A 23,305-nucleotide genomic window follows, 5' to 3' on the forward strand; every position below is an offset into this window, starting at 1 on the left:
TACTCCTATCAGGCATCTTTCTCCCAGATGTAGATAAATAGGTAAATCATCTACAAAAGCCATAAATTTACATAAATATTTATTTAGCTTTATGTAAGTTAAACATTTACATATAACCACATCAACTATTCACCTTCACCATAATTTTAATCATGTACCCTCTTCCTTAAATATCTTTAACAAACACTTGGGACTTCAGGCTACCTGCAAGGATTTCCTTAGAGATCAGGGGTTTGCCTACAGCCCAGCCGGGGTCTTGAGTCTGTCTGTTCTCCCACACACCCTCCACCTACGAGCAGAGGTCAGGGCCCTTGCTGATATGGGGACAGACACCACATCTCCTGTCTTGAGGCACAGAATCTTGCTTGACTGCTTTCCAGTGCTTCTGCATTTTCTCACTTCTCTGATTAAATTTGCTCTTTGGAACTCAGGGAAGGCCTAGAAGACTAAAGCTTTTTCACAACAAGAGTGGGGGTGGTAGAGATCTGTCCCCAGAAAGGCCCCACGGGGTCCTGCTCTGTTTCACAGGGATCTGTGTTGTCCCTTCCAGGAGATGCACTTGTATTAAAAGCAGCAGACTTGGGCTTACCTGGTGGCGCAGTGGTTGGGGGTCCGCCTGCCGATGCGGGGGGCGCGGGTTCGTGCCCCGGTCCGGGAGGATCCCGCGTGCCGCGGAGCGGCTGGGCCCGTGGGCCGTGGCCGCTGGGCCTGCGCGTCTGGAGCCTGTGCTCCGCAGCGGGAGAGGCCACAGCAGTGAGAGGCCCGCGAACTGCAAAAAAAAGCAGCAGACTTTTTTACCTTATAAAGGACAGAGAAGGGGAGGGCAAGCCTCTTTCTTTTTAGAATGAAACCTAGAATTTGTGCATATCTCCTCCCCTCATCTCCCAGTCACCAGAACTTGGTCTAGTCCCCCCAGTTGCAGGGCAGACAGGGAAATGTAGAGGCAGCCGTGTGTTCAGCTAAAACTTCTCTTACCATGGTGGTACTAGCCACCTTGGCCTACATGAAACCATGCGGTGGGCAGGAGTGAGGCCCCAGGTCATGAAAGGGGAGCTGGGTTCTGCCTCGTTTTCTGGACTGCACAAATTCTGAGCCTTGAGTTGTGTGGAGCTGCCTTGTAAGAAGTCCAATGACCCTGAGACTGCCTTGCTGGAGAGGCTACAGCCCTGTGAATCAGCCACATTGCACATCCAGCCCGGGGGTGGGGTCCTTGGACGTCTGCTGCCCTGCTGACACCTACCTGAAACTGCATGGGACACCCCAAGTGACAACTGCCCAGCCAAACACTTCCTGAATTTACGACCCACAAATAGGGAGCAAAATAAAACAGTTGTTTTATGATGCCATGTTTTGGGGTAGTTTGTTAAGAGACAGTGGTACCTGGTGGTCTTAGGTACTATGTTCTGTCACTGAAATGTAACATTTTATGTAACCAGAAGGGAATGTTTAAACAAATATTTTGAGAATAAGAATTTTTAAACATTTACTCATCAATCCCTAGGGGTGAGAATATTGATATCTAGGAGACTGGCTCTATTTTTTAGGTAGAAGTGGCCCTTGAATTAATAGATGTGAATATCTTTTATTTCCTTCCCAAGCTTTTTTTTTTTCAAATTTACATTCAAAATATTCCCCAAGTTTTTATTATGAAAATTTTCAAGCACATAGAGAAGTTGAAAGACTAGTACCAAGAAGACTCATATCCCTTCCATTGAGATGATATGACAATATTTTGTAATATGTCAAATATATATAACTTTCTATACCATTTGACAGAAAGTTGCAGAATAAATCTTATTTTCACGTAATTTTTCTGATCTTATAAGTAGTGCATATTTTCATTGTATAACTCTTGTAAGATGTAGAAAAATAAAAAGAAAACAAAGTTCATCCATAACCCTACTGCCCGGATTAACTGCCTTGCAGCAAGTTTTTAATTCGCATTTGGTCTTCATTGGGCAGGGGCGCCCTCTGCTGACAGTAGTGTGAATTGTCAGGGAGTGGAATTTTCATTTACATAGTCTCTTGGGGATTTTGGTTGCGTCGATTCCTCAGATTTATGAATAAATCAAGAAACCCGAGTTTCTGAAACTGCAGACCTGAGCCCCATGGCCACCTACCTGGGGATTTCATCAAAGTCTTGGGCGAGGCCTCACCTGAAAGAGATAGACATCCAGCCCCAATCCACACCCTGGCAGTTCTACATCCGGTTACACGGCCCCCACAAGTGGTTCCAACACCTCTCTCCCCAAACTGAACTGACTGTTTTTTCCTAGATTCTTTTTTTTTCCCCTTCCTTTGATTCATCCCCCCATCCCCTTTTCTCCATCCACATCTTGTCTTCTTTATACTTCCCACCTTCTAGGGCCTCTGGTGTAAATTCATTTCACATTTGTTCTTTTTTCTACCAACTACTGCCTTACTGAAAAGTAGCAAATTCATGTACTCACATTTATACAACAAGGCCTCTATAAGATCTATAAAAAGAATATTCTCCTCTTCTTTCCATTCTTCCCTCCCTCCCTCCCCACAGGAAGTCACACTTTCCCTGGAAGTAGCGTTCTGCCTGTTGCTTCAGGAGTTCCAAACAGCCATGGCAGTGACCTCACACTGAATTACCTTGCCGTCTGCCTCCATTCCACGCTAGACAGGGACTGAAGTGATTTTAAAGTTACAGTGAATGAATAAAGCAATTAAACATTTTCAAGGTTGATTGTCATGCCCCTTCTATGCGGAAAAATTCAAGGAAAATAGTCTGGCTTTGTGGTAAGAGTGTGGGGAGAGGAGTGAAGGAGGGAAGGAGCGTTTGAACATTCCAGACACTGGAAGCATCAATGTAGAGTGGGCTGACATGCAATGAAGAGATGGGACCGTGTCACTCTCCGCTTTTTTGGCCAACGGTCTTGTCTTGTTGCCTCACTTTGCCTTACGTCACACAGCTCCTTCTCAAGGGGGCTCCAGAGCCTCATACTATGGAATGTGAAACAGTCTCAAACCCTCTGCTTGTTTGGCACATGGCGATCCATGACATGACATCTAGAGGAGATGCATGTCTCTCAGTGCTCTCCATTTAAGCGGACCTGGACCTGCTCTCATCTCACCTCCACTAGCAGGTGGGAAGCCTTCTTAAATCTCTGGCTTCTGTCACTGCACACAAGGTCAGACCCAGTTTTCAGCGGGTACCAGACAACTGCACTGCCCCAGGCCACACAGAGTTCTTTGAGCTACAAACGTGTGGAAATAGACAAGCTCCACCTAGACAGGTCTCCGACCCCCATTCTTGTTTTTCAAAACACCCTCCTTCCTGGTCTACTCTAATGTTCCGCAAAGTCACATAAACAGGGAATACTTTTTTTTTTTTAATTGAAGTATAGTTGATTTACAGTATTATGCTAGTTTTAGGTGTACAACATAGTTATTCGATATTTATGTAGATTATAATCCATTTGAAGTTGTTATAAAATATTGGCTATAGTCTCCGTGCAACATATTACATTGTATCTTATTTATTTTATACCTTGTATTTTGTACCTCTTAATCCCCTACCCCATATTGCCTCTCCCTCTACCCCTTTTCCTACTGGTAACCACTAGTTTATTCTCTGTATTTGTGAGTCTGTTTCTGTTTTATTACATTCATTTGTTTGTTTTTAGATTCCACAGATATGTGAAAACATGTACTATTTGTCTTTCTCTGACTTATTTCACTCAGCATAAAACTCTCCAGATCCATCCATGTTGTTACAAATGGCAAAATGTCATTCTTTTTATGGCTGAGTAATATTCCATTTTATATCTATCTATACCTATGTCTATAACTAGGTATATAATTATATGTATTACATAATTATATGTATTATATGTATATGTAATTATATGTATAACTAGATATATAATTATGTGTGTAATTATAGATATATCTATAGATATATATCTATATCTAGATATGTATATCACATCTTCTTTATTCATTCAACCATTGATGGACACTTAGGTTGCTTCCAAATCTTGGCAATTGTAAATAATGCTGCTATGAACATTGGAGTGAATGTATCTTTTTGAATTATGGCTTTTGTTTTCTTCAGATATACACCCATGATAGAATAGCTGGATTTTTAGTGGTTTTTTTTTTTTTTTTTTTTGTGGTAGGCGGGCCTCTCACTGTTGTGGCCTCTCCCATTGCGGAGCACAGGCTCCGGACGCGCAGGCTCAGCAGCCATGGCTCACGGGCTCAGCCGCTCCGCTGCATGTGGGATCTTCCCAGACCGGGGCACGAATTCATGTCCCCTGCATCGGAAGGCAAACTCTCAACCACTGCGCCACCAGGGAAGCCCCCAGCAGTGTTTTTGTATAGATAAGCTGATGCTAAAATTTATACAGAAAGGCAAAATTGATAGAAAAGCCAAAATAATTTTGAAAAGAATAAAGATGGAGAAATCACACTACCAGATTTTTAAGACTTATACAAGCTATAGTAATCTTGGCCATGTGGTATTGGTAAAAGGATCATAGATCAATGAAAGAGAATACGAAGTCTGGAAATAGACCCATACAAATATGGCTGATTGACTCTTGACAAAGATACAAAAGAAATTCAGTGAAAAAGAATACTCTTTTAAACAAATGGCTCTAGAACAACTGGACATCCATCTATATGCTCCCCAAAACAAAAAACATAAACCTCACATTAAAAAAAATTAACTCAAAACAGATCATAAGCCTAAATGTAACATATAAATCTATAAAATATTTAGAAGAAAATATAGGAGAAAATCTTTGAGAACTGGGGCTAGACAAAGATTTCTTAGACATGAAGCCAAAAAAAGCACAATTCATAAAAGGAAAAAAAGTTGATAAATTGGATTTCATCAAAATTAAAATTTTTGCTCAATGAAAAATACGGTTAAGTGAATGAAAAGACAAGTTGCAGACTAGGAGAAAATACTGCAAAGTATGTATCTGACAACAGATTTGTATCCATAATACATAGAGATTCTAAACACAACAGTGAGGGGCTTCCCTGGTGGCGCAGTGGTTGAGAGTCTGCCTGCCGATGCTGGGGACATGGGTTCGTGCCCTGGTCCGGGAAGATCCCACATGCCGCCGAGCGGCTGGGCCCGTGAGCCATGGCTGCTGAGCCTGTTCCCGCGTACTACAACAACAACAACAACAAAGGTTATAAACACAACAGTAAGAAAACTAACGACTCAATTTAAAAATGAACAAATGAGGGACTGCCCTGGTGGTCCACTGGTTAAGACTCCGTGCTTCCACTGCAAGGGGCACGGGTTTGACACCTGGTCCCCTGGTTGGGGAACTAAAACCTCACATGCCATGTGCCATGGCAAAAAAAAAAAAATCACAAGGCACATGAAGAAAGAGGGAATAGTGGCTCAATAAAAAAGGAATGAAAAAAGAAAAAGAACAAATGAGTTGAACAAACACTTTGCCAAAGAAGATACACAGATGGCAAGTAAGCACATGAGTGGATAGATGTTCACCATCACCAGCTGTTAGGGAAATGCAAATTAAAACCACGATGAGAATTCACTACGCGTCTATTAGAATGGCTAAAATAAGAAGCACTGACAATATCAAGTACTAGTGAAGGTGCAGCACAACCTGTAACTACCTTTTTGCTGAATAACAATTTTTTTTCCCAAACACACTATAAAAATACACACTATATAAATATGTTTTTATAAGAGGTAATATTTTGACATCGACATTGTGGTTTCAGGCAAAGACACACTCACCAGTTGACTCAACACAACAGTTTCTCATCAGAGAACATATGGAACAAATTTAAATTCGCACCATATTTGAATGAACCGTAAAACGATTTTCTTTGCATGGTGGAATCTTCTAGATTTCAGCCTGTTGTGTGCATTCACTCTTTACTCATTTTAAAAAGCTCTCTTATATTCAGCCTTGATTTTGTCCTAAAGCAGGGTCAGCAAACATTTTCTGTAAAAGGTTCATAGTAAATATTCTCAGCTTTGCGAACCATAAGGCCTCTGTTGTAACTACTTAACTCTGCCCTCAGCAGAGTAGCCGGAGACAACAGGCATTCATTTCTACTGGGCGGGTTCCAATGAAACTTTACAAAAACGGACTGTGACTGGATTTGGCCCATAGGCCCAAATTCACCAACCCCCGTTCCGGGGGCTGGAGTAGGAGATGATGCAGCTGTGGCACGTTTAGAACACGGTTGGCAGAGATGGGGCAGGGCCAGCTTCCATGGACACTAAGCATTTAATTAGCAGCCGCCTGGATTTGTTGGAGAAACATCTCAACGACTTGCACGTACTGGTCCTGAGGGAGTTTCAAGAGATGTTCCCTTCCTAACCCAGATCTCCTGCTTTAGCAGCACGTCCACGTTCTTAAGTCCTTTCACCATCCGTGCAGCAAGGGTGGGTGGAGCCTGAGGTGTGGAGGGGCTGAGGGCCTCTCTTAAGTGGCAGAGCTGTGTCAAGAACCCAATTCTCCTGACCTCAACTCCAGGTCTTACCACTGAATGAGCCCCCCTTTACAGGCAGGGCACTCCCCAGAAAAACAGGAAGTATTGTCACCTGCCCCAACATGAAAGTAACTGAAGCGGTTTCTCAGGGTTGGCCAGGGCTGGCATCAGAATCACCCACTCCATCGGCATGTCTGGGGGTGGGACCCAGGTGACCTTGACGCACACCCCAGGAGAATAAGCAGTTCCTATTCCTCTAGCCCATCCAGTGGTCCGAGACAGGGCCAGGGTCCAGGGCTTTCTGCAGAGAAGCCCACTCTTCATGATACTCACAGCAGGCTTGAAGGAATAGACTTTATTACTCTATCTCTCAAACACTAGGGGCTAAAATTCAGCTGAACTCTAACCATCTATTTACAGAGTGCTGTCAGCAGACCAGGCAAGGCTGGGCCTGGATCTTCCCCGAACACGCAGCAAGCTCAGCCTCCCAACAGGCCCGAGCCGCTTTCCACCTGTAGCACACAGAGGACGTTTATATACACTTGACCGAACCCTTAGCGACAGGATACCAGGCAGGATGGCACCAGACCAACAGAGACACAGACATATAGACACAGATGAAGGCTGAGACTGCCGAGCAGGCCCGAGGGCCTGGCTCAGTGCTTCTTCAGGCTGTAGGCCAGGCTGCCAGGGACCCTGGTGCCCTGCAGTGGCGGCGAGTTCCACACGGCAGAGCTGGTGCGCTCATGGTAGATGGAAGACGTCCTCCAAGTCCAGTGGGAGAATGGTTCCGAAGAGCTGCAGGAGGTTCCGGGGATGGTAGTACTGCCGGATGATGGCCTGGCTAAGCGGGGTGCCTCTGGCCCAGTTGGGGATGGGCTTCCGGGGATGGGCCTCGTCATCGGGGGAGTCATCGCTGTTCAGATCCATCCCGTAGTTATCTGGGTTGATCTTGGGGGGGAGGGTGCCCTGTGGAGTCATTTGATGCGAGGTGCAAGCTGAAGACTGCACGTCCACGGTCACGTTCAGGCTTGTGCTGGCCACCGCGGCCTCCCTGGCTTTCCTGCTCCTCCTGCAGCCGCTGCTCAGCCAGGCGCTGCGGTTCTTCTCCTGCAGCTCCCTCTGCAGCCGCTCCTTCCGTAGCCGCAGGGCCTTCTCCCTCTCCTGCAGCTCCCTCTCTGCCGGGAGCCGTCCCCGCCCCCGCCCCTGCCCCCGCCACCCACCCTGCTCCGCCCCCGCCCCCGCCGCCGCTCCCGCTCCTCCTCCTCCCTCTTCTGCAGCAGCTCCTGGGGGCGCCTCTCCTCCTCCTCCTGCTATAGCCACCTGAGCCTCCGCGCCTCCTCCTGCGTCATGAGCGTCTCCACCTCCTCCATCTTCTTGGCCTTCTCGGCCAGCCGCTCCTCCTTGGCCTTCTCCGTCTTCTGGTGGATCTGAGCAAACTTCTGCTCGATCAGCTCCTTCTTCTCCTGCTTCATCCGCTCCACCCGTTCCCGGGCCTGCAGCGCCTTAGGGAGGCGCTCCTCACGCTTCAGCTTCACCTCCTCCGGCCGCCGCCGCTTGTCCTCCTCCACCTTCTGCCCGCGGAGCTGCTCGGCCTACTCCTAACTCCGCAGGTTCTCCAGGCGCTGCCGCTCCTCCTTGGGCTCCACGCGCAGGGGAGCGTTGCACTTAATGAAGGATTAAACGATGCTACTGCTGGGGGTGGAGGTCGGGGTCAGGAGCAGCTCGTTCCTCTGCGCGGTGTGCAGGAGGGGCCGCACCACCTTGCTGGCGGGACAGGGCGGGGAAGGGGTCTTGCTGCTGGGGACTGCAGCTCCTCGCCCAGCTCACTCACGGCCCGCTTGTAGCTGTGCTTCCTCCTGACACTCTGAGGCGGCTCCTTGGGGCCATCTGCTTGGTCAGTCTCGGCCTCCTGCCGCCCTTCAGAGGGCGTTCCCTGGCCGCCGGGTGCAGGCTGCGAGCCGGGCATGCTAACGGCCATCTTGGTGGCACTGCGGAGCTGCAAGGCACTGCCATTGCTCTTGGGGACCTCCGGCTCAGCTTCCTTGCTGGGCTCGTCCGCCTTGGGGCTCGCTTTCTGGGGCACCTCGACATGCAGGAGCCTCTCCAGGTAACTGTGGCAGATGATGCGGGCGGTGGCGGCCGGCTCTTTGGTGGCCTTCCTCGCAGTCCTTCTGCTTGATCTTCGGACGGTGCTCTCCTCTTTGGAAACCAGGGAGTAATTCTGGGCCAGCGAGACCTGGAGACCCGGGGTGGGGGGAGGACGGAGCGATCAGGCTGCGCCGCACCGACCCGCGGCCCACATGGGAGCCCATGGGCGTGGAGAAGTTATCCGGCAGGATGGGAGCCAGCACCGCTGCCGCCACGGGAAGGCCGGAGAGCTGGGCGAGTCCTGCGGGGCTGGGGAGGTCGCCGCAATTCTGAGCTTGCAGGCGGACCTTTCTGCCCCGCCCCCTCGGCCCTTGGGGTCCTGGGGTGTAGTTATCAGGGAGCTCACGGGGACAGACTCCAGTCTCCCGGCCTCTGGCTTCTGGGGGTGTTGAGTCCTCCTCCGAGGTCAAGGTGATCTGGGAGGCCGAAGCTGTGGCCGGAGCCTGGGTGGGGGACGGAGCCTGGGCAGACTGGAGCTGCCTGAGGTGCTGCTCAGCGCTCCGGCGCTCGCTGATGCCAGTCTCCACCACGGGTACCAGCTGGCACTGGGCCAGGCTCTCCTTGGGCTTCTTGGTCAGCCCCGTGGGAGACTCAGGGGTGGGCGAAGGAGCGGCTGCCGTGGAGGTCGCTGCAGCTGCAGCCACAGCACGGGTCCCCCGTCGCAGGACGGAGCCGTTCTCCCCCACCACTGTGGCCAGATTGTCCTTGCTGCGGAAGTGCCGGGAGCTCTGACGGCTGCTCCGCGTCTTTCTGTGGGACAACCTTCTCCGGATGGGGTCTCTGTTTTCATCCTGAACGTAAGAAATCCGTCACTTGGGCTTCCCTGGTGGCACAGTGGTTGAGAGTCTGCCTGCCGATGCAGGGGACGTGGGTTCGTGCCCCGGTCCGGGAAGGTCCCACATGCCGCGGAGCGGCTGGGCCCGTGAGCCGTGGCCGCTGAGCCTGCGCGTCCGGAGCCTGTGCTCCGCAAAGGGAGAGGCCACAGCAGGGAGAGGCCCGCATACCGGAAAAAAAATTTAAAGAAAAAAGAAATCCGTCTCTTTTTCCGTCGGTTCTTCTGAGAAGGTGTTTTGGGCATCAGCTCGGGCTCTTTGCTGAATTCTCTGGTGAACATGCACTCGGCCTCCTCCTCGATCTCCTCCAGCCACACTATGTCCTTATTGTCCACGTTGCAGACAAGTTCCATGAGCTTCTGGTCACAGAGCTCCAGCAACTGAATGGGCCCTGGCTGGGGCTGTCGTCCCCATGATGGCTCTGTTCGACTGCACCGTATCTCTTAAGTGCTGCTCCAATCCAAGTCTGGCGCCCTTCCCAGCACAGATCTCAGCTCGCCCGAGTTCCACTGCCCCCGGCCTCCAACGGTCGTGGCTTCAAGGAAGCAACCTACCATATCTTCTTCTTTTTTTTTTTTTTTTTTTTTTTCAGTACGCGGGCCTCTCACTGTCGTGGCCTCTCTTGTTGCGGAGCACAGGCTCCAGACGTGCAGGCTCAGTAGTTGTGGCTCACGGGCCTGCTTGCTCCGCGGCGTGTGGGATCTTCCCAGACCAGGGCACGAACCCGCGTCCCCTGCATCGTCAGGTGGACTCTCAACCACTGCACCACCAGGGAAGCCCCATATCTTCTTTATCCATTCATCTGTTGATGGACATTTAGGTTGCTTCCTTGTCCAGGCTATTGTAAATAGTGCTGCAATGAACGTTGGGGTGCATGTGTGTTTTTGAATTATGGTTTCTCCAGATATATGCCCAGGAGTGGGATTGCTAGATCATATGGTAGCTCTATTTTTAGTTTTTTAAAGGAACCTCCATACCGTTCTCCACACCCTTTCCAGCATTTATTATTTGTAGACTTTTTAATGATGGCCATTCTGACTGCTATGAGGTGATACCTCATTGTAGTTTTGATTAGCATTTCTCTAATAATTAGCAGTGAGCATTTTTTCATGTGCCATCTGTATGTCTTCTTTGGAGAAATGTCTATTTAGAAATGTCTATTTAACACATATATATGGACTCTAAGAAAAAAAAGTGTCATGAAGAGATTAGTGATAGGACGGGAATAAAACACAGACCTACTAGAGCATGGACTTGAGGATATGGGGAGGGGGAAGGGTAAGCTGTGACAATGTGAGAGAGTGGCAGGGACATATACACACTACCAAATGTAAATTAGATAGCTAGTGGGAAGCAGCTGCATAGCACAGGAAGATCACCTCTGTGCTTTGTGACCACCTAGAGGGGTGGGATAGGGAGGGTGGGAGGGAGGGTGACGCAAGAGGGAAGAGATATGGGAACATATGTATATGTATAACTGATTCACTTTGTTGTAAAGCAGAAACTAACACACCATTGTAAAACAGTTATACTCCAATAAAGATGTTAAAAAAAAAAAGAAATGTCTATTTAGGTCTTCTGCCCATTTTTTGATTGGGTTGTTTGTTTCTTTGATACAGAGTTGTATGAGCTTTTTGGATATTAACCCCTTATTGGACATATCATTTGCAAATATTATCTCCCATTCAGTAGGTTGTCTTTTTGTTTTATCTATGGTTTCCTTCACTGTACAAAAGTTTTGAAGTTTAATTTGGTCCCATTTGTTTATTTTTGCTTTTGTTTCCCTTGCCTGAGAAGACAGATCCCCCAAAATATTGCTAAGACTTATGTCATAGAGTGTACTGCCTATGTTTTCTTCTAGGAGTTTTATGGTTTCTGGTCTTACATTTTCAGGTCTTTAATCCATTTTGAGTTTTTTTTTTAATACAGTTTGAAAAAATGTTCTAATTTTATTCTTTTACATGTAGCTGTCCAGTTTTCCTAACACCACATATTGAAGAGAATCTCTTTTCCCCATTGTATATTTTTGCCTCCTTTGTCGTAGATTAATTGACCATAGGTGCATGGGTTAATTTCTGAGCTCTCTATTCTGTCCCGTTAATCTATGTGTCTCTTTTTGTGCCAGTACTCTTTTGACTACTATAGCTTTATGGTATAGTATAAAGTCAGGGAACATGATACCTCTAACTTTGTTCCTTTTTCTCAAGATTGCTTTGGCTATTTGGGGTCTTTTGTGATTTCGTATGAATTTTAGGATTATTTGTTATAGTTCTGTGGAAAATGTTATGGGTATTTTGATAGGGATTGCACTAAATTCTTAGATTGCTTTGAGGAGTATGGACATTTTAACAATATTCTTTCAATTCATGAGCAAAGGATATCTTTCCATTTCTTTGTATTATCTTCAGTTTCCTTCATTAGCATTTTATAGTTTTCAGAGTATAGATCTTTCACCTCCTTGGTTAAGTTTATTCTTTGCTATTTCATCCTTTTTGTGAATGGGATTGTTTCCTTGCTTCCTTTTTCTGATAGTTCATTATTAGTGTATAGAAAAGCAATAGATTTATGTATATTAATCTTATCTCCTGGAACCGTACTGAATTCATTTATTAGTTCTAATAATGTTTTGATGCAGACTTTAGGGTTTTCTATATAAAGTATCGTGTAATGTATAAATAGTGACAGTTATACTTCTTTCCTTCCAATTTGTATGCCTTTTATTTCTTTTTTTTGGTCTGATTGCGACATTAAATAGAAATGGTGAGAACGGACATCCTTGTCTTTTTCCTGATTTTAGAAGAAAACCTTTAGCATTTCACCATTGAATATGATATTATCTATAGATTTGTCATAAATGGCCTTTATTATGTTGAGATATGTTCCCTCTATAGCAACTTGGTTGAGAGTTTTTTATCATGAATCGATGTTGAATTTTGTCAGATACTTTTCCTACATCTATTGAGATGATCGTGTGTTTCTTATCCATTCTTTTGTTAATGTGGTGTACTGCATTCATTGATTTGGGAATATTGAATAAATCCCATTTGATCATAGTATATGATTGAATTTACTTTGCTAATGTTTTGTTGAGGAATTTTGCATCTATAAACATCAGATATATTGGCCTGTAATATTCCTTTTTTTTTCATGTCTTTGTCTGGTTTTGGTATCAGGGTAATGATGACCTCACAGAATGAAGTTGGTATTTCATGGAAACAGAAGTGACAAGAAAGCAGGGTTAGCAATACTCATATAAGACAAAATAGACTTTAAAACAAAGTCTATAATAAAAGACAAAGAAGGGCATTACGTAATGATAATAGGATCAATACAAGAAGAGGATATTACACTTGTTAACATATACACACCCAATACAGGAGCACCTAAATATGTAAAGCAAATACTAAGAGACATAAAGGGAGAAATTGATAATATAATAATTGTAGGGGACTTTAGCACCCCCACTGACATCAACGGACAGATCATCCAGACAAAATTAATAAGGCTACAGTGGTCTTAAATGACACAATAGATCAGTTGGACTTAATTAATAGCCATAGGACTTTACATCAAAAACCAGCAGAATACACATTCTCTTCAAGTGTACATGGAAGGTTCTTCAGGATAGATCACATGCTTAGTCACAAAACAAGCCTCAGCAAATTTAAGAGGATAGAAATTATATCAAGTGTTTTTTGTGACCCAAATGTTATGACACTAGAAATCAACTAGAGAAAGAAAAATGGGAAAAGAACAAGCATGTAGAGACTAAACAACATGCTACTATAAAAACCAATGGATCAATGAAGAAATCAAAGAAGAAATCAGAAAATACCTTGAGATGAATGAAAATGAAAACACAACTTTCCAAAATCTATGAGAGTTCTAAGAGGGAAGTTCATAGTGATACAGGCCACCCTCAAGAAACAAGAAAAATCTAAAATAAACAACCTAACCTACCACCTAAAATAATTAGACAAAGAAGAACAAACAAAACCCAAAGTCAGCAGAAGGAAGGAAATTATAAAGATCAGAGCAGAAATAAATAAAATAGAGATAGAAAACAATAGAAAAGGTATATGAAACCAAGAGTTGGTTTTTTTTAAAGACAGAAAAAAATTGATAAACCTTTAGCCAGGCTCACCAAGAGAAAAAGAGAGAGGACCCAAATAAAATAAGAAATCATACAGGAGAAATAACAACTGATACCACAGAGATACAAAAAATTGTAAGAGAATACTATGAACAGTTATATGCCAATAAATTGGACAACCTAGAAGAGATGAACAAATTTCTAGAAACATAAAGTTCTGCCGAGACTGATTCAAGAAGAAACAGACAATTTGAACAGACCACTAGAAGTGAAATTGAATTTGAAATTTTAAAAAACTCTAAGAAAACAAAAGTCCAGGATCAGACAGATCACAGGGGAATTCTACCAAACATATAAAGAAGAACTATTACCTATCCTTCTCAAACTTTTCAAAAAATCAAAGATGATGGAACACTCCCAAATTAATTTTATGAGGCCACCATTACCCTGATACCAAAACCAGACAAAGACACTACAAAAAAAGGAAAATTACAGGCCAATATCTGATGAATATAGATGCAAAAACCCCCAACAAAGTATTAGCAAAACAAATATAGCAATACATAGAAAGGATCATACAGCATGATCAAGTTGGATTTATTCCAGGGATACAAGTGTGGTTCAACATTCACAAATCAATCAATGTGATACAACACATTAACAAAAGCAAGGATAAAAATCACACAATCATCTCAATAGACACAGAAAAAGCATTTGACAAAATTCAACATCCATTCATGATAAAAGCTTTCATCAGAGTGGGTACAGAGAAACATATCCCAACATAATAAAGGCCATTTACAACAAACTCACAGCCAATATAATGCTTAGTGATGAAAAGTAGAAAGTTTTCCCACTAGATTCAGGAACAAGGCAAGGCTGCTCACTCTAACCACTTCTATTTAACATAGATTTGGAAGTTCTAGCCACAGCAATCAGACAAGAAAAAGAAATAAAAGGCATCCAAATTAGAAGGGAAGAGGCTAAACTGCTGCTATTTGCAGATGACATTATACTTTATATAGATAATCTTAAAGTCTCCACCCCAAAACTATTAGAAATAAAGAATTAATTCAGCAAAGTTGCAGGATACAAATCAATATACATAAATCTATTGCTTTTCTATACACTAATAATGATCAGGAAAAGGAAGCACAAAAAAAATCCCATTTAAAGTCACATCAAAAAGAATAAAATAAATTTAAATAAACTTAACCAAGGAGGTGAAAGATCTGAAACTATAAAATGTTGATGAAGGAAAGTGAAGATGGTACAAAGAAATGGAAATGTGTTCATGAATTGGAGGAATTAATATTGTTAAAATGTCCATACTCCCCAAAGCAATCTAAGGATTAAGTGCAATCCCTATCAAAATACCCATGACTTTTTCACAGAACTGTAACTAATAATCCTAAAATTCATATGGAACCAGAGAAGACCCCAAATAGACAAAGTAATGTTGAGAAAAAAAGAACAAGCTGGAGGTATAGCAATCCTAGACTTCATACCATACTACAAAGCTACAGTAATAAAAACAACATGGTATCAACACTAAAACACACACATAAATCAATGAAATAGAATAGAGAGCCCAGAAATAAACCCCTGCACCTATAGTCAATTATTCTATGACAAAGGAGACAAAAATATATATAATGGGGAAAAGACAGCCTCTTCAACGAGTGGTACTGGGAAAACTGGACAGCCATATGTAAAACAATGATATTAGAATCTTCCCTCACATCATATACAAAAACAAACTCACAATGCTTTAAAGACCTAAATGTAAGAACAGAACCATAAAAGTCCTAGAAGAGTACATAGGCAGAAAACTTTTTGACATAAATCATAGCAATATTTTCTTGGATCTGTCTACTAAGGCAAATGAAATAAAGACAACAATAAACAAATGGGACCTAATTAAACTTAAACATTTTTGCACAGCAAAGAAAATCATTTACAAGATGAAAAGACAACCTACTGAATGGGAGAATTTATTTGCAAATAATATGGCCAACAAGGGGTTAATATCCAAAATATACAAACAACTCATATAACTCAATATCAAAAAAACCCAAACAACCCAATGAAAAAATGGGCTGAAGATCTGAATAGACATTTTTCTATAGAAGATATACAAATAGCTAACAAGCACATGAAAAGACACTGAACACTGCTAATTATTAGAGAAATGCAAATCAAAACAACAATGAAATATCACCTCAGAATTGCTATCATCAAATGTCTACAAACAACAAATGTTGGATAGGATGTGGAGAAAAGGGAATCTTTGTACACTGTTGGTGGGAATGAAATTGTGCAGCCACTATGGAAACAGTATGGAGGGTCCTCAAAAAACTAAAAATAGAACTTTCATATGATCCAGCAATTCCTCTCCTGGTTACATATCCAGAGAAAATGAAAACACTAATTTGAAAAGATACATAACACCTCAATGTTCATAGCAGCACTATTTACAATTGCCAAGGCATGGAATCAACCCAACTGCCCATCAAGAGATGACTGGCTTAAGAAGATGTGGTATATATCAGCAGTCCCCAACCTTTTTGGCACCAGGGACTGGTTTCATGGAAGACAAGTTTTCCACAGACAGGGGATGGTGCAGGTGGTAATGAGAGCGATGGAGAGCGATGGGGAGCAGCAGATGAAGCTTCACTCACTCTCCCCCTGTGCACCTCACTCACCTCCTGCTGTGTGGCCTACTTCCTAACAGGCAGCTGTCTACGGCCCTGGGGGTTGGGGAACCCTGGCATACATATACAATGGAATTTTACTCAGCCATAAAAAATAATTAAATGTTGCCACTTATGGCAACATGGATTTCCCACTAGCTATCTATTTTACATTTGGTAGTGTATATATGTCAATGCCACTATCTCACTTCGTCTCAGCTTACCCTTCCCCCTCCCCGTGTCCTCAAGTTCATTCTCTATGTCTGCATCTTTATTTCTGTCCTGCCCCTAGGTTCTTCATAACCTTTTTAATTAGATTTTTAAATTTAGATTCATATGTGTTAGCATATGATATTTGTTTTTCTCTTTCTGACTTACTTCACTCTGTATGACAGACTCTAGGTCCATCCACCTCACTACAAATAACTCAATTTTGTTTCTTTTTATGGCTGAGTAGTATTCCATTGTATATATGTGCCACATCTTCTTTACCCATTCATCTGTATCTGTCGATGGACACTTAGGTTGCTTCCATGTCCTGGCTATTGTAACTAGTGCTGCAATGAACATTGTGGTACACGACTCTTTTTGAATTATGGGTTTCTCAGGGTGTGTGCCCAGTACTGGGATTGCTGTGTCATATGGTAGTTCTATTTTTAGGTTGGTTTTTTTTTTTTTTTTGCGGAACGCGGGCCTCTCACTGTTGTGCCCTCTCCCGTTGCGGAGCACAGGCTCCGGACACGCAGGCTCAGCGGCCATGGCTCACGGGCCCAGCCGCTCCGTGGCATATGGGATCTTCCCAGACCAGGGCAAGAACCTGTGTCCCCTGCATTGGCAGGCGGACTCTCAACCACTGCACCACCAGGGAAGCCCAGTTTTGTTTTTTTAAAAATATCTTTATTGGGGTATAATTGCTTTACAATGGTGTGTTAGTTTCTGCTTTATAACAAAGTGGATCAGTTATACATATACATATGTTCCCATATCTCTTCCCTCTTGCGTCTTCCTCCCTGACCCACCCTCCCATCCCACCCCTCTAGGAGGTCACAAACCACCGAGCTGATCTCCCTGTGCTATGCGCTGCTTCCCACTAGCTATCTATTTTACGTTTGGTAGTGTATATATGTCCATGCCACTCTCTCCCTTTGTCACAACTTCCCCTTCCCCCTCCCCATATCCTCAAGTCCATTCTCTAGTAGGTCTGTGTCTTTATTCCCGTCTTACCCCTCTCAACCACTGCGCCACCAGGGAAGCCCTATTTGTAGTTTTTTAAGGAACCTCCATACTGTTCTCCATAGTGGCTGTACCAATTCACATTCCCACCAGCAGTGCAAGAGTGTTCCCTTTACTCCACACCCTCTCCAGCATTTATTGTTTCTAGATTTTTTGATGATGGCCATTCTGACCGGTGTGAGATGATATCTAATTGTAGTTTTGATTTGCATTTCTCTAATGACTAATGATGTTGAGCATTATTTCATGTGTTTGTTGGCAATCTGTATATCTTCTTTGGAGAAATGTCTATTTAGGTCTTCTGCCCATTTTTGGATTGGGTTGTTTGTTTTTTTGTTATTGAGCTTCATGAGCTGCTTGTAAATTTTGGAGATTAAGCCTTTGTCAGTTGCTTCATTTGCAAATATTTTCTCCCATTCTGAGGGTTGTCTTTTGGGAACTTACCTCAACATAATAAAGGCCATATATGACAAACCCACAGCCAACATCATCCTCAATGGTGAAAAACTGAAACCATTTCCACTAAGATCAGGAACAAGACAAGGTTGCCCACTCTCACCACTCTTATTCAACATAGTTTTGGAAGTTCTAGCCACAGCAATCAGAGAAGAAAAAGAAATAAAAGGAATCCAAATTGGAAAAGAAAAAGTAAAGCTGTCACTGTTTGCAGATGACATGATACTATACATAGAGAATCCTAAAGATGCCACCAGAAAACTACTAGAGCTAATCAATGAATTTGGTAAAATAGCAGGATACAAAATTAATGCACAGAAGTCTCTGGCATTCTTATACACTAATGATGAAAAATCTGAGAGTGAAATTAAGAAAATACTCCCATTTACCACTGCAACAAAAAGAATAAAATATCTAGGAATAAACCTACCTAAGGAGACAAAAGACCTGTATGCAGAAAATTATAAGACACTGATGAAAGAAATTAAAGATGATACAAACAGACAGAGAGATATACCATGTTCTTGGATTGGAAGAATCAACATTGTGAAAATGACTCTACTACCTAAAGCAATCTACAGATTCAATGCAATCCCTATCAAACTACCACTGGCATTTTTTACAGAACTAGAACAGAAAATTTCACAATTTGTATGGAAACACAAAAGACCCTGAATAGCCAAAGCAATCTTGAGAACGAAAAATGGAGCTGGAGGAATCAGGCTCCCTGACTTCAGACTATACTACAAAGCTACAGCAATCAAGACAGTATGGTACTGGCACAAAAACAGAAATATAGATCAATGGAACAGGATAGAAAGCCCAGAGATAAACCCACACACATATGGTCACCTTACCTTTGATAAAGGAGGCAAGAGTATACAGTGGAGAAAAGACAACCTCTTCAGTAAGTGGTGCTGGGAAAACTGGACAGGTACATGTAAAAGTATGAAATTAGAACACTCTCTAACACCATACACAAAAATAAACTCAAAGTGGGTTAAAGACCTAAATGTAAGGCCAGACACTATCAAACTCTTAGAGAAAAACATAGGCAGAACACTCTATGACATAAACCACAGCAAGATCCTTTTTGACCCACCTCCTACAGAAATGGAAATAAAAACAAAAATAAACAAATGGGACCTAATGAAACTTAAAAGCTTTTGCACAGCAAAGGATACCATAAACAAGACTAAATCGGGGCTTGAGCTTTGTCACTTCAAGGTCTCAGCTGCTCTAAGCAGAATGTGACTCCTCAAGGGGTCATAGAGGGACAGCAGCTTTGGAATCTCAACCAGAAATACTCATCCTTAGAAGGAACCCTCAGTTTCACTTTAGTCATAGATATGAGGTCAAATAAAGAAACTTGAACCCTACACTCTAGGACAGGAATCAGAGCTCTGTCCTTCCCACTCCTAATGCTACTAAAATAGCTCCATTACCCCAAAGACAATATTCCTTAAAACTGTGCTGTCCAATACAATATGGTAGCTATTGGTCACATATGGCTGTCTAAGTCTAAAATAATGAAAAATAAATAAAAACTAAAAATTCAGTGCCTCAGTCATACTAGCTACATATCAAATGCTCAATAAGCTATTCATGGCTAGTCCACCATAGTGGACAATATAGATAGAGAACATTTCACAAAGTTCTATCAGAGAGTATGACTGTAGAAGGATTCTGCCTTTTCTTTATAACACTCTACAGGGATGCCCCGTCAAGGCGATCAGGTATGTTGCTAGCAAATTTCTCCTATTCCTGTTTTAAAATGCAATTGGCTGCATATGGTAGAAACCAGAATACATGGCCTAACCAAAAAAGCTTTTTTCCTCCTGAAACTTGAATTCTAGAGCTAAGCAGTTCTAGGCTGGCCCTCAAGTACTCAGGATCCTTCTACTTTTCTGCTCTACCACCTTTAGCATAGGGTTTTCACCCTCATGATCACAAAATAGCTTCTGCCCTTCCAGCCATTGCAACTGCATTCCAGGAAGGTAGGATGGAGAAGCAGAATATACAAAATATCCCATCATCATTTTCCATTTTAGTGCATTCTGTCTGGCTTCAAAATTTCACATCTGCATCTTTTGCCTGAAGAATTTCTCTAGTCTTCCCTATCCACGTGCACAGAGAAATAATGCCCCAGGAATCACTCCTTAACCAAAGACTGACAGGAGCTGGTGTATAACTCACTTGCTTATTGGGTGAGATAAGTCTGAAGCACATATATTACACTGGCTCCAGTCATTTCCCCAGCAGGAATCCTAGTTGACCATGTTGGTAACTGGCTTGATAAACATACCCTTTACGGCTCTTTTCCCTTGCCTGACTCACAACTCCACTGCCTGAGACCACTTAAATCTTTGTCTTAAATAGACTGAGCTACATTTCCTGAGCCATACAGTGTCTTGATTGGCAGCCCCACAAAAGATATGCCTACCCAGAACCTGTGAATGTGACCTTATTTAGAAAAAGCGTCTTCGCCAATTTCAATTAGTTAAGGATCTTGAGATGACATAATTATGGATTACTTAGGTGTGCCCTAAATCCAATGACAACCGTCCTTATAAGATACAGAAGAGGAGAAGACACAAAGAAGAGAAAGCCCTGTGATGTAGAGGCAGAAATTGGAGTGATGTGGCCACAAGCCAAGGAACTCCTGGAGCCATCAGAAACTGGAAGAGGCAAAGAAGGATCCTCCCCTAAAGCCTTTACAGGGCGTGCACCCCTACTGATACCTTGACTTTGGATTTTTGGCCTCCTGAACTGTAAGAAAATTAATTTCTGTTCTTATAAGCCACCCACATTGTGTTAATGTGTAACAGCAGCCACAGGAAACTAATACAGATGATAAGGAAGATTCTTGGAATATTTGGAAGGTTACAGGAAGCAGCTGCCATTTGTGGAAATACACACACACACACACACACACACATACATACTGCTGAAGTTCTATTGATTTGCCTCCCTGACATGAAGCAACAGATGGAGCTGCAACTGTTCTATATTCTGCTGGATCCTCTTTGAATCTCTCTGTCTCTTGGGCCAAGTGTGTGTGTTTATCTCCATGACAAAGGGCTCTGGGTTCTGCAGAATACCCTCATTACTGAGGTCAGAAGCAACACAGTTGGTCACAGGCTTTATTCCATCCTCATGAGTTTCCATCTCTTGCTTGTAGCTTCCAGCCTGCCTTTGATCACACCCCACGTTACATCCACCTCCTCTTTTCAGGATAAACCCAGAAAGCAGGTCACATATTTTACAGCAGATAACTTCTGTGCTCAGAGATAAATTTATCTTATTCTGGCTGGCATGAAGCATTGAAAGAATGAAAAGATGATCTAATCCAATCCACAATTCCCCTCAAAAAAATGATCTATATTTCTCTTGCCCCAGGGGATAAAATCAAATCCAAGCCACAATCCCCCCCAACAAAAAAGTGATCTGTGTTTCCCTTGCTCCTTTTTTCTTTAAAACCCAGACTTGTAAAGAAAATAGAGCTGGAAGAGGTTCCAAGGATTGGAAGAGATAAGTCATGCGTCCCTTGATGGTATGTCACACCTTGTGTGATGGCCTGAGTTGTGTCCCCCCAAAATTCATATGTTGAAGTCCTAACTCCCCATACCTCGGAATGTGGCTGTATTTGGAGAGAGGGTCTTTAAAAGGGTAGTTAAGTTAAAATGAGTTCATTCAGACGGGCCCTACTCCAATTTGACTAGTGTCCTGATAAGAAGAGGAGATTAGGACACAGACACACACACGGAGAAGACCATGTGAAGACACAGTGAGAAGACGGCCATCTATAAGCCAAGGAGAGGGGCCTCAGACGAAACTAACCCTCCTGGCACCTTGATCTCAGACTTCCAACCTCCAAAACAAAAATAAATTTCTGTTGTTTAAGGCACCCAGTCTGTGGTACTTTGTCATGTTAGCCCTAGAGAACTAATATACCCTGCTTCCAGAGGAGCAATCTGGAGACACGGAACACTGCCCATGGGGTGGGTGGGGCTAGAAGCTGAAATTCTGGTTTGAGACTGGGATCTCAAAAAAAGTTACCCATGGTCAAATGTACAGTAGGATGTTTTAGTTGTGGGGTTTTGTTTTTGTTTTGCGGTACGTGGGCCTCTCACTGTTGTGGCCTCTCCCGTTGCGGAGCACAGGCTCCGGACGCGCAAGCTCAGCGGCCATGACTCAAGGGTGCAGCCGCTCCGCGGCATGTGAGATCTTCCCGGACCGGGGCACGAACCCGTGTCCCCTGCATCGGCAGGCGGACCCTCCACCACTGCGCCACCAGGGAAGCCCGAGTAGGATGTTTTATAAGTGGAGGAGCCTTTTGCCTTTTCATGGACTATTTCCAAACTTTGACCATAACTGTCTCCATGGTGACTGAAAATACATTAAAGATTTCTGGAGCTCTTCTCCCAAGTTCTCTCAATTGCTTATGCTCACGGGTTCTCTTAGGATCCTAAGGAATGGAGGATGGAGTATCTCAAAACATACCCATGCTTTAATTTCCCTCCCCTCTTTGGGAGAGGTAGGTGCTCAAATGAAGCTTAATTTGATTTAGAAAAAATTAATGTCATGTTTCTTGGACAAAAGGATCATGGAGTTGAGTTATATCTATAGTAGCTAGAATCATGTTACTTTCTGTTTACTTGTGTTTTCCCCACACCTTTAGTAAGGTCTCAGGTAATGTCCCACCTGGTTCATTAGGCTGTAAGAAAATAACGCTAAAAGTCCAACGTCCACCCTTGTGTAGTAAGGAGACACAGAGCCCACTGAGACCAGCATGGGGATGTCCAGGCCAATTAGTGTCTGAAGTCAAGAGTCAGGGCTACAAGTCCCAATTACTCATCTCCATGGGAGCTGCTTCCCCTATTCCCAACCATGGGGTGTATGAAGTAAAGGGTTAACTCAGGGGATAAAGGGTGCTCAAAGCCTGCACATCCCAAATAAAGGACTGGCCCTAGACTGCCTCCTGAAAGATGACCTCTAAGCCCCTGGAATATCCTGCCTGATAAAAGTGTCTTTGTTTACCTGGGGCCTTAATCCATGCCAGGTAATCTGTGCTGACAGTGTAGCTGATGATGAATGCCTGTTTTTGTTTACCTGGGACCCTAGCAATGCTGTATTCGTTTGACCTCTGGGGGGACTACAGAGTGAGTTAGGAAGGTCAGCAGCAACTCCATGCCTACATGACAGACCCTGATAAAATCTCTAGACAACAAGGCTAGGTGGGCTTCCATGGTTGGCAGTATTTCATATGTGTTGTCACACAATTGCTGGGAGAAATAAGTGCTGTCCATGCAATTCCACTGGGACACGACAACTGGAAGCTCACACCTGGTCTCTCCTGGCCCCTGCCCCCTGTGCCTTTTGCCTTT

General features: G+C 43.5%; 1 pseudogene; it reads right to left on the reverse strand.

Moving 5' to 3' along the window:
- Positions 1-5,691: 5,691 nt before the first annotated feature.
- LOC131756239 (inner centromere protein-like) lies at positions 5,692-9,863 on the reverse strand (annotated as a pseudogene).
- Positions 9,864-23,305: the final 13,442 nt, after the last annotated feature.

This window comes from Kogia breviceps, chromosome 4, assembly GCF_026419965.1.
Source record: "Kogia breviceps isolate mKogBre1 chromosome 4, mKogBre1 haplotype 1, whole genome shotgun sequence".
In the NCBI taxonomy this organism is placed as follows: domain Eukaryota; kingdom Metazoa; phylum Chordata; class Mammalia; order Artiodactyla; family Physeteridae; genus Kogia; species Kogia breviceps.